The sequence below is a fragment of the Macaca nemestrina genome, chromosome 9 (genome assembly GCF_043159975.1).
Source record: "Macaca nemestrina isolate mMacNem1 chromosome 9, mMacNem.hap1, whole genome shotgun sequence".
NCBI classification, from domain to species: Eukaryota; Metazoa; Chordata; class Mammalia; order Primates; family Cercopithecidae; genus Macaca; species Macaca nemestrina.
The window spans coordinates 22,261,689-22,280,274 of record NC_092133.1 but is presented as its reverse complement, the minus strand read 5'-3'; positions in this window follow the sequence as shown (position 1 = coordinate 22,280,274).

Genomic DNA, 18,586 nt, shown 5'->3' with positions numbered 1-18,586 from the left:
AAGTGGCTGAAAGGTGAGTGGGCAAACAGAAGGGTATCTGCAATACAGTGGCTTCCTAGTGCTTCTGCTTGCCTTCCTCCCGCCTCTGCCACCCACCCATTACCCCACGTCTCTCAGGACTCTCTGTGCTGTCCTTGGCTGACTATAGGGTACTGGATTAATGTCCTCTTTTAAGTTAGCTCTCAGGTGTCCAACTCTCCCTTTACACCTTAACCTAGACTTTGGCTTCCTTCCCTGCTCAAATTGATTCGTCCCATCGTGAGGAAGAACTCTGACTACAGACCAAAGACTCCTTCATTAGGTAGGAAAGACTGAGAATAAATCAGTGTGTTCCCTCTCTATTGGTGGATACTTTCACATTTGCTCTGAGCTCTGGCTTAACTCAAGGAACTAACTGGTAATGGAGGAAGTTCAGGCAGGCTTGTGGGAGAGATGGATGGACAGACATTTTTTATTAGCACTTTTCTAATCAGTTGAGTTAAGATAAGTGACCACAGGTACAAGAGACCACATTCTGCAATATGAGGAAACACTCAATATATATGTCATATTTGTGCCCTCAAGGAAGTGGTGATTCAGTAAGGGACATAGATCATAAGCACATGGATTAAAAAATTCACACACGTATTTAAAAACGATAGAATAGCATAAGATAGGCACAAAGTATGCAGAACCAATCAAGAAAATAAAAGATGAACTGGACATAATGGTCACTGAGTATCTGTGGTATGCCAGATACTATCAAGCACTCCGATAAATTTAATTTTATGTAATCTATCCTAAACTGTTGTATTTCATGGATCTCAAAACACCCAAACTCTTTCTTTTTTTCTTTATTTTTAAAATTTATATAAATTTAAGGAGTATAAGTGTGATTGTATTACATGGATATGTTGTGTAGTGGCGAAGTCTCAGCTTTTCATGTAACCATCACCTGAATCGAGTACTTGATTTTTAAATGGTGCTTGAGTCAACATTTTGCAATGTTGAAGGATCAACATTAAATCATTCTAATCCCCGCTACTCTCTAGAAGCCAACACTTTTCAAAGTGTGCCATGTGCAAATGGCATTTGGATAAATATACATAATAAAATTTAACAATAATGCCCTTTAAAACTAACAGCCAAATTTGTGCTAATCCCCAACAGTCTAACCTACTTAAAGTGTAGTCTGTAAATCAGCAGCATTAGCATGACCAGGTGCTTGTCAGAAATGAAGAATCTTCGGTCCCTTCTGAGGCCAGCTAAATCAGAATCTGCATTTTACAAGAATTTCAAGTGACTTCATTGCACATTAAAGTTTAGGAAACAACCAGATGGAACACAGTAATAATTCTGCCTCAAGTATCTAATTCTCTGTTTCCTGGTCTTCTTGACTCTTGTAGCACACAGTACTAAGTGGTTAACCAGTTGTCCAAGCCATTAAGACTAAAAGGTACGAATTTGAAAGAAAAGATTCAGTGAGTAATTAGGATCAAGAGTAAAAGAAAGAGAATGAGAGTAACAGAAGAGAAAGCTATGAATACACAAGTAGGCATAAATGTACACACATATGCACACACACACCTGCATTATTAGAGTACTATAATGGAGCCCTAATTAGCATTCTGAATCAAGTACAGTGCCTTGTACATCATTATTCTAACAAATATTTATGAGCCCTTACTGATGAAATCAAAAATTTGCCTATGATTCGGCCTCTTTTTTTTTTTTTTTTTTTTTTTTTTTTGAGATGGAGTCTTATTCTGTCACCCAAACTGGAGTGCAGTGGCGGGATCTCGGCTCACTGCAACCTCTGCCTCCCGGGTTGAAACGATTCTCCTGCCTCAGCCTCCCAGTTAGCTGGGATTACAGGTGCCCACCACCACACCGGTTAATTTTTTGTGTTTTTAGAAGAGATGGAGTTTCACCATGTTGCTCAGGCTGGTCTCAAACTCTCGAGCTCAGGCAATCCCTCCACTTTGGCCTCCCAAAGTGCTAGAATTATAGGTGTGAGCCACTGCACCTGGCCCAGCCTCATTTTTAAGGAGCTAGAGGAGTTCATCTCAAAATGAAAAGTGATGTCAAACTTAGAATTCAAATACTTCGAAACATGTTAAGTGTGTGCTAAATGAATTTTCTAAGATTGGCCATTTTATTCTGAGATAACTGGCACCTTACAGCCCCACCCATGCCCACATACCCACCGCACCCCACACACAAACGAGTAATTAAAATTTTATTTTGATTGACCTGAAACGTTTTCAGTGATCTTAGAAGAAATAAGGGAGACAAATAGGGGGAAGAAAAACAACAGAAAAATATTTTTAAAAATATTGTTACCAGTTTTTGCAGTTACTTGCTGGCCTAAATTTATGGATGAATGTGATAATTATATTTCCTAAATAGCTACATACTACAGACCATCTTGAGATAGTCTTCAGTATTCTGTGGCTTCCTTGTCTGAGGATCAGGAAGCCTTGAATAATCAATAGACACCAAGCATTGTGGTACCACATGTCCTTAGAAGACTTTCAAGACCTCAGTTCTGCAACGTCTGTGTTAAAAGCTTAGAGATAGAGTGCTCCTGTACACATATGCATAGACAATTCCACACAAAGAAGTGCCTCATTTGCCATTTTAATCTCCTTGCATAGCTAGTCACCTTGTCTCTTTGAGAGTGTGCCTTGTAACTAGGAAACTAGCTGTATTTTTTATTTCAATATTACTGAGAAAATATCCTAGGTAAAAGCTAAATAGTCCCAAAGAAGTTTCAGGAAGGCTGCTAAATATAAAACCCGAGTTTAAAAATTGCAGGATACAAGACCAATATGTAAAAATCAATTGTATTTCTGGGATTTATTCCATTCCGTTGGTCTATGTGTCTGTTTTCATGCCAATACTAGACTTTTTTTGTTTTTTAAAATATACTATAGCTTTGTAATATAGTTTGAAATCAGGAAGCATAATGCCTCCAATTTTGTCCTTCTTTCTCAAGATTGCCTTGGCTATTAGGGGTCTTTTTTGGTTTCATGTGAATTTTATGATTTTTCTTTCTGTTTGTAATTGCCATTGGAATTTTGATTAAGATTGCATTGAATCTGTAGATCTCTCTGGGTAGTGTGGACATTTTAACAATATTCTTCCAATCATAAACAAGATAAATATTTTCATTTATTTGTGTCTTCCTCAATTTCTTTCATCAATGTCTTGTAGTTTTCAATAAACTGATCTTTCACCTACTTGATTAAATTTATTCCTAGTAATTTTTATGCTATTGAAAATATGATTGCTTTCTGATTTCTTTTTCAGATAGTTCATTGTTATTGTATAGAAATGTGCCTGTTAATTTTGTTGACTTTATATCTTGCAACTTCACTGCATTCATTTATTGGTTCTAATAGTTTTTTTGGTGAAGTCTTTAGGATTTTCTCTATGTAAGATCATGTCATCTGCAAACAGAGACAATTTAACTTTTTCCTTTCCAATCTGGATGACTTTTTTGTCTCATTTTTCAGGCTAGGACTTCCAGTACTATTTAAGAAATGTCTCTTAAGTAGATGGTGTTTATAATTACTGAATATCCACAGGCAAGAGATAATAACTGGATATCCGCATGCAAAGGAAAATAGTTGGATTCTTGTCTACACCATACACGAAAATTAACTTGAAATGGATTAAAGTCTTAAGTGTAAGATCTGAAACAGTAAAACTCCTAGAAGAAGAAAACATAGAAAATTGATCTTAGCAATGATTTTTTGGGGGATATGACACCAAAAGCAGAAATTAACAAGTGGGACCACATCAAACTGAAAACCTATGAGCAGCAAAGGAAACAATCAACAACAGGAGAAGGGAACCTACTGAATGGGAGAAACTCTGTGAATGAGATACACATGTGTAGAGGAAAACTGGGGGGACAAGAGAGAGTCCTGTGAACAAGAATATGGGACTAAGCTTGCCATCGGTCTACCAGAGGCAGGTTAGAAACAACTTACAGCTTCAGGAGAATGTAACCATTGTTGACAACTCTCTCCTCAGTGCTTCAAGTGGTATCGGACGTAGTCTTGGTGTTATCTCTCTTTTAGACAGACTAGGGAAGAAAGCCTTATGGCTGTCTCTTTGGACTTTGTTTAGAGTTTGAGAGTTATGGGAATTACCCAGTATGCTTTGCAACTATTGCCCAATATGTGGGAGGGTAGCTTTTCCCTTTCCTTACACTTTCTCAGGCTTCTCTATTACTTAAGGTGATTCTGGCTTCTCTTCACCAAAGATACTTTACAGGAAGTTGATTTAGGCAAATGGTGACAATTAGCTATTATTTTTTGCCAATTCAGATTGATTGTTACTGGCTGAGGGATTAGTTTAATTAAGAAGGATTCCAGGGTCTGATGGTATTTCATAAATAACTTGTGCTTACGGCATAGGCACGAAGCATGTGTGTTAGATATTTACCATTCATAATCTAGGCTTCGAAGGTAGAAGATCCCTTGAGAGACTAGTGGGACACTGGTTTATTAGTCCTAAACCATATCACCACTAGAAGCAGCTCCACACACAGTTTTCCTTTTCCTCCCTTTGTTCAGCACCTCTACATCTGCATTTGACAATGATGTGCAAGTTTTGGCCTCAACAGTTATTTCTAATTACCTCATCAGATATGATTTTGTTTGATGCCTTCTCATTCTTATCATCTATGCAGTGGGCATCTCTAAAAAGTCAATGGTTTCCTAACAAAGAAAAGAGCAAGATTTGTTAGTCTGCCTGGCTGGCTTTCTTTTGAAATAATCAGGTTGTCTCTTCCCTAAAGAGTGACTTCCCAACTGGGAAGTCATCACCTGTCACTTGAGTCAGTTATTGCAAAACACTTCATCCTGCTCGTGCTGTGAACTGTGATATAACCCAAATTCCCCTGGTATAGAGACTCTCCAACCTTTCAGTAAAATCCTTCTTTGAGATTGAAGCTATGGTCTCTAATTACCAGCTTGGGCCATTTTTGCAGGATGGTTTTACTTTGGCCTTAAGAAAAAGTGACAAGACACAAAAAGATGAGTTAAAACCCTAATAAGTTACACAAGTCAACTCTAAAATGAGCTCTGGGTTTGCTGGCCTTCAGTGAATGGTTTTGTTTAGTGGGAACTGAACTGGTTCATCCAGATAGTGCTAGGTCAGAATTATCTCACTAAGTGGTGACCTACGGCAAGTCATTAGCCTCCCTAAGCCTTTATTTTCTCAGTTGTAAATTGGAAACAATAATAACTACCTCCTTGGGTTGGTGTCAATATTCTGGGTACTCAAGATCTCCCTTGATAGTTTTCAAACTCCTAATGCAATAAGTACCCAGCAAATGCCCTTTTACCTTCTTCTTCCCTTGTGTTTGATGGAAGGTCTTATTATGTTTTAGTTTGATTTGATTTTAATCCTGAAAGTTAAATTGTTCTCAGGTATTATACTGTTGTCATGAGTTTTTCTAGGTAAAAATCAAGTGTAATAAAACTGAGGAGATAGTAAGGCCTTAGTGACACCAGGACCCAGAGGTCAGTTGGACAGAGAGGTGGGTGCAGTTCAGAAGCCTCCAGTTGCATGAATCTTTAAGGGATTGCCAGATTATTAGACTCAGGACCTCATTTAGGCAGCTGAAATATGAGAAGAGAAAAGATACTTGAAAATGTTTAGAAATATGTCCTCCAAACAAGGTTGGACTCAAGCCAAATTGGGATGTAGGTGATATTGCATTCATTCATTAATCTATTCAATCATTCGTGTCCCAAATATTTACTTAGTGTTTCCTGTGTGCTAGGCACTATATCAATTCCTGTGTCAAAGAGCTCATGATAGATTGATGGAAGGGTCATTATAATACCATGTGGCATGTATCTCTGTTTAACTAAAATGGTGAAGATAAAGCTACTTTTACTAAGTATTTTAGGGCTCTAAAACCAGCCTTCTCTTATTAGTATTTGTCTCCCACCACCATCTGTTCTCTCTTTTTTTTTGGATGTAAAAAAAAAAGTGCATCCTTAGAGAGAAGGCGTGTTCCAACCATGCTTTCAGGTTGGTGTCACTGAGTTCTCCCTACTAGAGTTTGAGCAAAAATGATGAGTGTAACTTCTGTGTCTTTTATTTAAAAGGAAATCCCTTGCTACCAATTTCCACTATTTATTCTCCACTGACTGGAAAGGCAATGCCAAACAACCTTGGAAAGCATGTGTTGAGGATAACAGGGACTTCCTATTTGCCTGTTCCCCTGGATGACTTTGTGGAGCAGAATGGGCCAGCTGCCCCGGCACATGAGAAAGCAATGACCTTCCAAGACTTTAAGCCACAGAATTAGGGGGAATCTCTTAAATAGCTTCTACTGTAATAGATTAATCATATTTTTTTGAGGTGATGACGTAACTTAGAAGAACATGGACATCATTTGACTAGCAGAAACTTAGATTTTGTTAACCACATCAAATTCCTGGATATATACATGTCAAACTCTGAGTCCAAGCTCCAACTCTAGAATGATTTTATATCTAAGACTTTATGCACTCCAAAACTGAAATAACTTCTCAAGTCTCCAGGGTATAAAAGGGTCAAGGTTCAATCTTTTTCTAAGGCGTTATCTCTTTGCTAATCTAAGGTTTGTAAAAACAGTGAAGAAACAAGTCAGCATGGATTCTCTTGGAGGTGGGGTGTTAGAGACATACAATTTAAGGGTGACAACGGCAGTAACAAGAAAGCCAGTGTCTGACAATTCAAAGTCATAGTTGAGAAGATAGTGCCAGAAAAAGAGGAAGGGGGACTCTCTTCAGGGTTCATCTTGTTTATTCAACCCAGGCAACCCAGGAACCACCACCTATAGACGTGTGCCTCATCCTAGCCCCATTCAGAAGTCTCCTTGTTTTCACTATGTCATATCCTCAGAGTCAGCCTTTCTGTGACTGTCAAGAGTCAATGGCCATTGTAATCTGTACAAATGGGAGAAGATCCTTTCCCTTTATGCACCATTCATTTATCAAATAGTTACTGAGTGTGCATTTTATGTCAGGAATATTTAGATGTCTGTTTTAAGAGGAGACATGACCAAGAAACCCTGTCCCAGAAATATAGGACTAGAATGTGCAAGAAGCACAAAACACAGATACAAGTAAGGTAAAGAAATACAGCAGTAACCAACAGGATCTACACAGGAGTGTGGAGGCACAGCACAAGGCAGGTGTCTATTGTCAGTCAGCAGCTTGTATCTACTGTAATAAAGGCACATGATTAATTACACGTGGAGACTGTATGTATGTTCCTTCACTTGCTAATTGCAATTAGCTGCAGAAGCAATGAACATATTGCTCTCGGTGAATGTCAGGACATTTCGCTGGATTTCCCTTGGTTCTCTGTGAAGCCGCAATTAACTTCACTAATTATTCCCTTTACCACACGTGCTTCACTTAATGAAGAACCAAACTAATCAATGCTGATCTTTTAAAAAAACTTTTTCTTTCCAAAAGCCAACTTGGCTACTATCCAACAATGGCTCCTTAGACAAAATTGTGAGTGTCAAATTCATCTAAAGCTGGGAGGAGAGAGGAAGCAATTTTCAGGTTCTAGAATTTTGTTTCTTCAGGGAGGGAGAGGCTCTCTGCACTGACAATAAGCCATGTTGCACTTTGGCTGGATGTATTTTAGAAGTTAATGTAGCTGGCCAGGCAGGCATCTCTGCAGCAACCCATCCTTAGCAACTGGTAGTGGTGGGGAGTTGACACACCAGAGATCTCCAGCATGCCAAGGAGTAGGCTATGAATGCAGGCCCCCTACAAATGAACAAAAATCCTGCTTTGATGCCAGCAATACACCCAGAGTTGAGCAGAGTGCTTTCCTGTCCCTTATGATATAGATAACAGTGATTCAAATGTTTTCTTCCTTGAACTTTTATGACTTTTCTCAAGATGCCTGCGAATCTCTTCTCCTGCCCCATCTCTCTCTGTGTGTGTGTGTGTGTGTGTGTGTGTGTGTGTGTGTGTGTGTAGGGGATGGCTCAGTGTTTGGGCTCTTATGTCCACTTAACTTGCTTTTACCCTACATTATGTTGATTCAAATGTGAAACTCAGTACCCTTTATGATTTACATACACATGTACAGGCACACATATACACTCTCACATTCCCAAAGCATTCATGAGAACCAGAATTTGGGAGCAAGATAGTAGATGGATATATTAGTTCGTTTGCACATTACTATAAAGAAATACCCGAGACTGGGTAATTTATAAGACAAGAAGTTTAATGGGCTCACAGCTCTGCAGGCTATACAGGAAGCATAGCAGCATCTGCTTCTGGGGAGGCCTCAGGAAGCTTCCAATTATGGCAGAAGGCAAAGAGGGGGCAGGCAAGTCACATAGTGAAAGCAGGAGCAAGAGAGTGAGGGGGGAGGTGCTACATACTTTTAAAGGACTAGATCTCATGAGAACTCACTATTGCGAGGATGGTACCGAGAGAGATGCTAAACCATTCATGAGGGATCCACCCCATGATCCAATCACCTCTACCAAGCCCCACCTCCAGCACTGAGGAATACATGTCAATATGAGGTTTAAGTGGTGACACACATCCAAACTATCAATGGATTCATACCACATCATCCTAAACCAGCTCAAATGGAAATGTTGGCATTGCTACCTTAAGAAATCCTTCAGACTCCTCACTCCATGGAGCTCTTTATCCCATTGAGTTTCGGCTGGGTCCACCTTGTGAGGAACAACATATTTCCTTCTTTGTCTTCCACCAAGCAATTTAATAATTCTCCTCTGAAACCTTGGTGATTCTGCACCTCAAGTGTCCTCATCATTTCCACCCCCACACCCCCAGAAACAAGGAAGGAAGAGAGGCAAGAGAACATTCTCTTCATCAGAAATTCTTGTGCCAGTTGCTAGGCTAATACTTCTTTTCATTTAATCATTACTGCAATGTATCCTCCTATTACTTAAAATCCCTGGAGCCCCAGAGAGTCTTCCAATACACCACCACCTCTGTTGAGTGTTGGGATAGGCTTGTGAGCCAGGCTAGGTAGCCACATTTTACAGATAAGGAAACTGAGCATGCAGGTGATGAATACCCAAATGTGTATAGCTTATGTTTGGTAAAGTGTTCTTTCTCCCTTGTCTTGCTATCAGATGGCTGTTTCTTGGAGGTGTTGGAGAGATCGGAAAGTATTGACTCATCTAACTGGCCCCTTCTCTCCCTTGTTATCCATCTTGCCTTGAAGCAATGTTCTAAAATATGATTTATGAAGCAAAATGTGAGAGAAGCCAACTCATTGGGTTATTTGCAATGCTTCTCAATCTCGACCCTATGGAAATTTTGTTGCCAGATAATGCTTTGTTATAGAGGAAGGAGGGTGTCCTATGTGCCATGTAGGATGTTTAGCAACATCCCTGGCCCCTACCCACTAGATGCTAGTAGAACCCCTGCTCCCAACCCCATCGTTGTGACAATCAAAAATTTCTTCAGATTTTGCAAATGTCCCCTTGGTTGAGAGCCACTGGATTATTGTTACACACCCATTGTGCTGACCGTTTATTATCTTTATGACTTGGACTGTGGATAGTCAGTTATGCTGAACATCTCAGAAATGAGATGCCAACCATGCCCAGCATAGAGAGAAAAAACAAAAGTTGGAGTTTTGTGTTTCCTTTTCACTGGAAAGAGGTGACGTGCTTTCACTTTGGTGAGACAAGGAAAGAGAAATATGACAACTCTTTCCCAGAGCTCATGGCATGAGCTCTTCTGATGGGTTATTGCTGCTGATAGCCCTTGTTTTTATAATGAATAGCCAAAGCAATGCCAAGCACCACCAGTTAGTCACTTGGGGGAAAGATGGGGCATTTGAATAGCATCCCACTGTGAAGGCATAAGTTGTTGAAAGAGCAAATGTAAGCTGGACAGATTTGTAAACGTGGCAGACGGTAATCCTGGTATTTCATATTAATTGTTTTTCCCAGGCAGGAGGCCTCCTGTAATTTACATTCTGGAGCAGGATGGGGGGGCTGAGTCAGACAGTTCTTACCTCCAAAGAAAACCAGTGGGGATGTGACAGCTGCCTAGCAAATGAAAGGGGAAGCAGGGTGCTTTTCTGCCTTAGAAGCTCTCATTTGTTCTAGAGCACTGGGGTGCTGTCACATGCCCTAGGGGAGGCCAGGGAGAAGAGAAGAGAGTGGATAGTTGAAGGAGGACTGAAGAATAGGTGGCAAAATACCTTCCCATCCAACTGCTCAAGACTGACTTGCAAGCAAAGAGCAGGGAGGGCACCAGATAAGCCCTTGAGGTTTGGCTTCCCTGACCCTTCCTGTTGCTGGGACCTGGCCATACCTAGTGAGGACATAATTAGGAATTAGGGAATTCAGAAAGTTTTTTTTTTCTTTCTTAACTTTTATTTTAGGTTCAGGATACATGTGCAGGTTTGTTGTAGGGGTAAATTGCATGTCACTGGGTTTTGGTGTGCAGATGATTTTATCACCCAGGTAATGAGCATGATACTTGATAGGTAGTTTTTTGATCCTCACCCTCCTCGTACCATCCATCCTCAAGTAGGCCCTGGGGTCTATTGTACTTCTCTTGGTGTCCATGTGTACTCAATGTTCAGCTTCTACTTGTAAGTGAGAAAATGAAGCATTTGGTTTTCTGTTCTTACATTAGTTTGCTTAGGAAAATGACCTCCAGCTGCATCCATGTTGCTGCAAAGGACATGATTTCATTCTTTTTTTTTATGTCTGTGTAGTATTTCATGGTGTATATATATATCACATTTTCTTTATCCAGTTTATCACTGATGGATATCTAGGTTGATTCCATGTCTTTGCTATTGTGAACAGTGCTGCAGTGGACATAGAAGTGCCTGTGTGTCTTTTGGTAGAATGATTTATATTCCTTTGGATATATACCCAGTAATAGGATTGCTGAGTCGAGTGGTAGTTCTATTTTCAGCATTTTGAGAACTCTCCAACCTGCTTTCAACAGTAGCTGAACTAATTTACATTCCCAACAGCAGTGTATAAACATTCCCTTTTCTCTGCAACTTCACCAGCATCTGTTATATTCTGACTTTTTAATAATAGGCATTCTGACTCATGTGAGAGAAACACAATGAAAAAAGAAAACTTCAGGTCAATATCCCTGATGAACATAAACACAAAAATCCTCAAAAAAATACTAATAAATCCAGCAGCACCTCCAAAAGCTAATCCACAATAATCAAGTAGGCTTTATTCCCAGGATGCAAGGTTGGTTCAGCATATGCAGATGAGTAAATGTCATTCATCATGTAACAGAACTAAAAATAAAAACCACATGATCATCTCAATAAAGGCAGAAAAGTCCTTTGATAAAATTCAACATCCCTTCATGTTAAAAACCCTCAACAAACTAAGCATGAAAGGAACAGACCTAGAAATCATAAGAGCCATTGATGAGGAACCCACAATCAACATCAAAGTGAATGGGCAAAAGCTGGAACCATTCCCCCTGAGAACCAGAACAAGACAAGGATGCCCACTCTCACCACTCCTGTTTGACATAGTACTAAAAGTCCTAGCCAGAGCAATCAGGCAAGAGAAAGAAATAAAAGGGATCCAGATAGAAAAAGAGGAAGTCAAACCCATCTGTCTTTGTAGATGATATGTCTCTATGCCTAGAAAATCCCATAGTCTCTGCCCAAAGACTCCTAGAACTGGTAAACAACTTCAGGAAAGTTTCAGAATGCAAAATAAATGTAAAAAAAAATCAGTAGCATTTCTATACATAAAAAAATTCCCAAACTGAGAGCCAAATTAAGAATGCAATCCCATTCGCAATAGCCACACAAAGAACAAAATATCTAGAAATAAAGCTAAGTAGGGGTGGGGAGAGGTAAAAGGTCTTTACAGTGAGAATTACAAAACGCTTCTCAAAGAAATCGGAGAGGACACAAGCAAATGGAAAAATGGGGTTTTTATACAGAACAGGGAAACTCTTGATCTGTAAAGAGTGTGATTTTTACCCTTGCTTACCTGGTACATCTAAGGGATAGTTGTGAAGAGAAAGCAGGAAAAGATTGGTTGTCTCCAAAGTTATAGCTTCCTTTGTTTCAGTCTTTCTGGGTGCATTTTGTCCAGAAGCTATTCCTCCTTTCTCTAAACCACAGGGATGAGATAATCCACTCCTGCCCTTAGTGGGGCTCTGTCACTGGGTTACCTTTAAACTTGAGCAGAGGGGGACATGGTCAGAGGAGGCCCTGGTAGTCAGTCATAGAAGGTAGGGAAAGAAGTTTATGTGTGGACAGGATTGGGCCAAGGAGCCATCAGCATCAGCAGGACCCTTGGAGAAGCTGTGGCATTGACAAGGCAGGGTTAGTTCATTAGGCAGTTTTGTGTCACCTTGGCAAAAGCTAGAGCTATTTTCAGAAATCTCATCACTGTAGGGTTCTGGGTCAGAGTGGAACCAAAGATGGAACCAAAGAGGACTTTGTGTGGATTTAGAAGATGGCAGTGAAACTGCCATTCCTCATGGAAAGTGGTCATGGCCATCTGTAGTGACAGAGGGACCCTGGTGCTCATGGGTCCTGGCTTGGCTGTGCTGTCTTTCTCCCTGCTTGGCTCATCTTGCTGATGGCCAGCCCCTCTCATTGATAGCGCTCCAGGCCCGCGACCAGCCACTTGGTGTTGGCCCACAAAGGCAGCAGCTCCACAGACTTTTCTATGAGCTTCTCTTTTGAGGCCTTTGAGGCAGGCATGCTTGGCCTCTTGAACTCCTCTGTCAGCTCCAACTTGTTCACTTGCATGAGGTAGACTAGGCAGGCTGGTTAGTAGCCATCTCTTTGATTCTCTGAGTTCACTTTCCCAGCTCCTGTCGTAGCTGCATAAGGCCTAATTCTGTTAAAAAGACCTTTTCTTTTTGTACTATGCAGAGTATTTTGTTTTCCCACTTGAGCCAGACTGGCCCAGTGGAGACGGCTCCTCAGGAGTTTGGTTCCCTGTTTGTTAGAATCAAGTCTCATCTGGTGCAAGGAGAATAGGCTGCCTTAAAAGTGGATATTGAGCAGCCCAGAAAAGAGTTCTGAGGAATGAATGATCCCAGCTTTCACTCACTCACTCATTCATTCACTCTTCAATTAATAGGAATTAATTCAATTAATAGGCTATGCCAGGGAATGTACTAGAAATACAAGTAATTGGTGACTAAAATAGACATGGCTATCTGCTTCAGAGAATTTAGAGCTTTTAAAGCAGAGGACAGGAAATTAATAAGTAATAAACATGATTATAAATTATTTTTGCTTATCACATGGCACTTATCACTACCAATAAGGTAATAGAGAATAGCGTGGGTGAGGATGAGACTCCTTTAAATTGGGGTGCTTTCGAAGGTCCCTCTGAGGAGCTGATGTTTAAGGGAATGCTTGAAGGGTGAGATGAATTCAGCCGCAGGAAGTATTGATTCCAGGCTGAGGAAACAGCGTGTGAGAAGGCCCTGAGGTAGGGCAGATATATCACAGCACACAGATGGAGAGCAGCAGGGAATTTTCTTGTGCAATGGTGACAAGCTCTTTCACTGGAAAAATATCAGCTTCCAGCCAAAATAGAGTAGGACCCGAGAACCCCAGAACTCCTGAAGCCAATTGGTATAGGACCACATGAAAGCAGAAAACAGACATAGAAGTCAGAGGGGACAATACTCGGGAAGACAGGGTCAGGATTGTGTATAGGACCAGAGCTGTTGCTGGTGCATATACTGCTATTGTGCAAAGCAAAATAGGTTCCCTTTCCTCTGAGCAGTCAGAGCCTGGAGCCAACATGATTGGCTTACAGGTGAAGCCTGGGCTGAATTTCGGCTCCTACAGAAGCACAGTCCAGCCTGCATTTTCATATGCAGTGCCTGGATCAGGATTAGGAGATTATGTTAGGCATTAAGCTGCCTGAGGCCAGAAGAGTTTCTGAATCTCTTGCTAAAGAGGCATTTGGTGAGTGAATATACTGCATCCAGTTATGTGAAGAGCAGCTAGCTGTTGGTGTACCTAGGCTAACTGTTAAGTCAATTGGCACTTCTGATCTGTTATTGTTCATCTTCACTTCTTTGGTTATTTTAAAGGCTTTTTGGTTGCTATTAACCAGGTGTACAAAAACAAGATAATCTTCCTGGTCATCACCTCAGGATCTTGGTGCCAGGCCTCAAGGGGCACACAGGTTACACAGCTGGGGCTGTCTCAGGTTTGAGTGAAGCTGTCAGTTTTCTGTAGTGGGGAAGAGAGGGAAAGGGGAAGGACTCACATTTATTGAACTCTCACTGCATGTCAGGTTGTGCTGGATACTTGACCTACATTTGTCATTTAACTCACATAACCATCCATGAGACAGGTGCTTGCTATTCTACATAGCCTATTCTACATAACCTCATTGCTATTCCACATAACCCTATTCTACATAGGAAGACTCTGAAGGTCAGATAAATTAAGTAACCTACCCACAATCTCCAACAGTAAGTGCTAGAATGGGGTGTGGTCCCAGGTCTGTTCCATCAGGAGCCTGTGTGAGGAAAGTAAAAGCAGATGCCATTGGAGCTGCTGTCACCGATGCAGTCTGGAAATAGACTCAGATGGTGGCAAGCCTTGGGCATTGGCTAGATTCCTTTTGCTGCCTGTGCCAATGAGGTACCTGTCTTTATTTCTCTGCGATGAGTAATCCTGCACTGGAAATTTAGAGGAATTTTCTGCTGCAAGTAGCCTTCGTTTGTTCTCCCGTTGGTAGATCAATCTAACCATTCATCGTCAGGGGTCTCTGATGTGCTCTGAGGACGTGGTTGCCTGTTGGGGAACTGAGCCATGTAGGAATCCTAGTGTCACCTTGGGAACAATTCCTGGAGCTTCTCAATATAACATATCCAGTTGACATTGAACCTGGGCTTTGTATACCTGGCCTGAGACTAAATTCAGCTTCTTAGCTTTCCTGAGGAGGAGAAAAGGGAGGCGTATCTCTGAGAAGAAAATTCATCTTTGAGCAGAAAAGGCCCAGCCCTGCTGGATCCTCACCCTCTAGATTATTAAGAGGAGAAGAGACACCTGTCTGCAGTACACACATACAGAACCCTCCAAGACAGAGGGCCCCCTCCCTGAGCAGGCCCAGAGCTGGCATTCTGACTTTATGTTGGTTTTGATTGCTGTATCCAGTCTGTGACAAAGAGTCTCTAGGGCAAGAATCTGAAAGTAGGGTTTCCTTGGTTCCAGCAAACAAACTCAAGTCTGAGAAGTAAAATGTCAGTGTGTGTGTGTGTGTGTGTGTGTGTGTATGTGTGTGACAGTGGTGCATCCATGAAGGAGAGAACCATCCATATTTGATTTAAAAGAAGCCTGTCATTGGTACAAATCAAACACCCATAGGTTTCTTGTCTTTCATAATAATCCCTACCAGAGATCAGAAGCTTTAAAAGGCTGCCCAAGTGGTGAAGAGCCCATGCTGTGTTTCTCATGGCTACATATAGATGAGGCCGGGGATTCTCTTTTATTCTTCCTTTCCTAAGGCTTTGAAACAACATCTACCTGTTGAGTGCCAACTCCTCAGAGAGATCTTAAGCCGGAAGCAAGTATTCAGGCATGAGGAGAGCCCCATTTGGCCAGTCACTTGAAAAGATAAGCTATGTGACCCAGGGAGAGTGTTGAGTCAGGTTACTGCCTTTTGGTGAATTGGAAACATGGCAGCAGAGAAGGAGTGATTAACACAAGTTATGGCAGGTTGACAGGTACAGAGAAAGAGTCTGACTTGGGAGAAAAAAACTGAAAAGTTGATTTTATCTTAGTTGTAATTGCTTATGGACATGGCAAAGCTTTTGCCTGGCACCTAATCAGTGTTAGCAACCTTCTGCCTTCCTCCAAATTCTTCATCAGTTGATGCTACTGACTCACAGAAACCTCTCCTTGCTACTTAAAATACCGTAGTTCCCCTACCTGTTTCCTTTCTTAACTCCTTGCTCCATTCCCTCCAAAGAGTATTGGTCACAGTGATAGAATCCAACTCAAACTAAACTGCTCAGTGAAGGGAACCTGAATCATGTAATTAGGAAATTCAGAGATGATTGCATTTAGAATTTAAGATAGCTCCATATCTATATCCCATCAGCTCAGCAATCCTAGTGGAGTCCTCTTTCTCAATATTAAAGCACCCATACCTGATTCCCTTGGCTCTGAACAGACTGGCTTAGGTGATGTACATGCCTGGAGCCAGAAACAATCACTGTGGCCCCAAGAAGCTATTGACAAAAAGAGGCAAACTCTGTAAAATATTTGAAGAGATTTATTCTGAGCAAATGTGAGTGACCATGGCCTGTGACACAGCCCTCAGGAGGTCCTGAGAACATGTGCCCAAGGTGGTCGGGGTACAGCTTGGTTTTATATATTTCGGGGAGGCATGAGACATCAATCAAATACTTTTAAGAAATACATTGGTTTGGTTCAGAAAGGTAGGACAACTCAGAGCAGGGGCTTCCGGGCTATAAGGAAATTTAAACATTTTCTGGTTGACAGTTGGTTGAATTTATCTGAAGACCTGGAATAAAGAGAAAGGAAATGTTCAGGTTGATGAAGGATTGTGGTGACCAAGTTTTATTGTGCAGGATAAGCTCTCAGATAGCAGACTTCAGAGAGAACAGGTTGTAAAATGTTTCTTATCAGACATAAAAGGGTGCCTGGCTCTTAGCTGATTATTTCCTGCATCTGGAAAAGAAGGAAGGAAAAAAAAGGGGGAAAGGAGGATTCTCTGTAGAATGTGGATTTTTCCTGCAAGGGATGCCTTTGTATTGTCATTTCAAGATGTGACAGAGAAATATGCTTTAGGGTAAAATAATTTTATTTACTTTCTTGTTATTCCAGAGTCAGATTGGAAAGTAAGTCATTATATACAGGGTTAAATAAAAACCATCTGATGAGAATTTGTGGTTTGTAGGGCATGACTCCTTAGACCCCTTAGATAGGAATTTGGACAAGATTTAAAAAATCAGATCTTAGTCCTCAAAGCTAAACTCTTTTTGACCAAGCATGGGCTTTCTGCCTCCTCCTAGAATCTGAGAATAAAAGCCTCCCCAAATGATAGGGACTGAGAATGTGATTTCAGGCAAAGGAAAACAGTAAGTGTTTACTACTATATATATATATATATATTTTACAATTTATCTTATATTTAAATAAAAAACAGACAAAAATGTCTATGACCTCCAACAAGTCTGTGAGTTTCATGGAGGTCCAGAGTTTGTCCATTTTGTTCACCAATAGACTGCTAGTGTCTGTCATGGTGTGTGACACATGGTAAATATTTAATAAACATCAGCTAGATATGTGGATGCATGAATGCACGCATGCTTGGGAACTTGGCATCCCTTGTCTTGTCTTAGAAGAGCACAATGATGAGCCTTGTACAAAGAGGAGAAAGAGAAGGGTCAACCAAGTTTGTCACTTCTTTAAAGATTCTTTTGTAATTTTGAATTTTTGTTGGATTTTCTTGGCTTGTATCCTTATAAGTTTAGAAGACTGGAATGTTCTTAAAGAGGCTCTTCAATACAAGACTCTAGCTGAAAAACAGGAGATACCTGCCTACCTTTATTTTCATCTCTGCACATCTCTGAGTAAGAAGGTTACCAGGGCTTCTTAAACGTGTACTTCCCCTGCTCTCTCACGCCTTGGTAACTGTCTCTAGGGATTCCGTCCTTTCCAGCACAAAGGCCTGTAGAGAGGGGTGCGATTAACAAAAATACCCCCTGTTGGCCCAGAAGGAAGCCCATAGGATCTTTTCTGATCATGTAGGGGAGAGATGAGGTATAACAAAGTAATGAACCTGAGATATTCCAGACTCTTCCATGCTCTCAGACACATGGTCTCTGAGCTGCACTTCTCAGTTTTTGAGAAGCTAAATGGCAATCAGAGTGTGCTCCACACTCCAGAAGTGGCTTCCTTGGGAATACAAGTAAACTCATCTCCTCTTTCTGACTCTTCCTCTAAAAAATCTCTGCTCAGTCTGAAACCTCAATTAAGATGATTTACTGGATACTTTCTTGACTGCAGTGGGCATATACATACCAAAGATCTTTCCACCTGGGTGACGTTTTCCCACTGAGCCTCTCCACATGTAGAACAGAAGGTTCTGATTTAGGGGTTACTTCCCAGAAACTCCACATCCTCTCTCATAACACTCTTCTGTGTCTGCCAATCCTCATGGTCCTCAAGATATTCTTGAGGTCCTGCCTCAATCTTTCTTGCTCTGTTGACCTCATGTCCTCCTTTCCCATTGGAAATGGAGACGCAAGCAGACTGTAATGCTTCATTAGCTGGTACTCAGATATTTATTCCCCCCCCCGCCATGGTGGAGTCTCACTCTGTTGCCCAGGCTGGAGTGCAGTGGCACAATCTCAGCTCACTGCAACCTCTGCCTCCCAGGATCAAGCAATTCTCCTGCCTCAGCCCCCTGAGTAGCTGGGATTACAGGCGTGAGCCACCACGCTCAGCTTTTTTTTTTTTTTTTTTTTTGTATTTTTAGTAGAGACGGGATTTCAGCATGTTGGCCAGGCTAGTCTCAAGCTCCTGGCTTTGTGATCTGCCCACCTCAGTCACCCAGAGT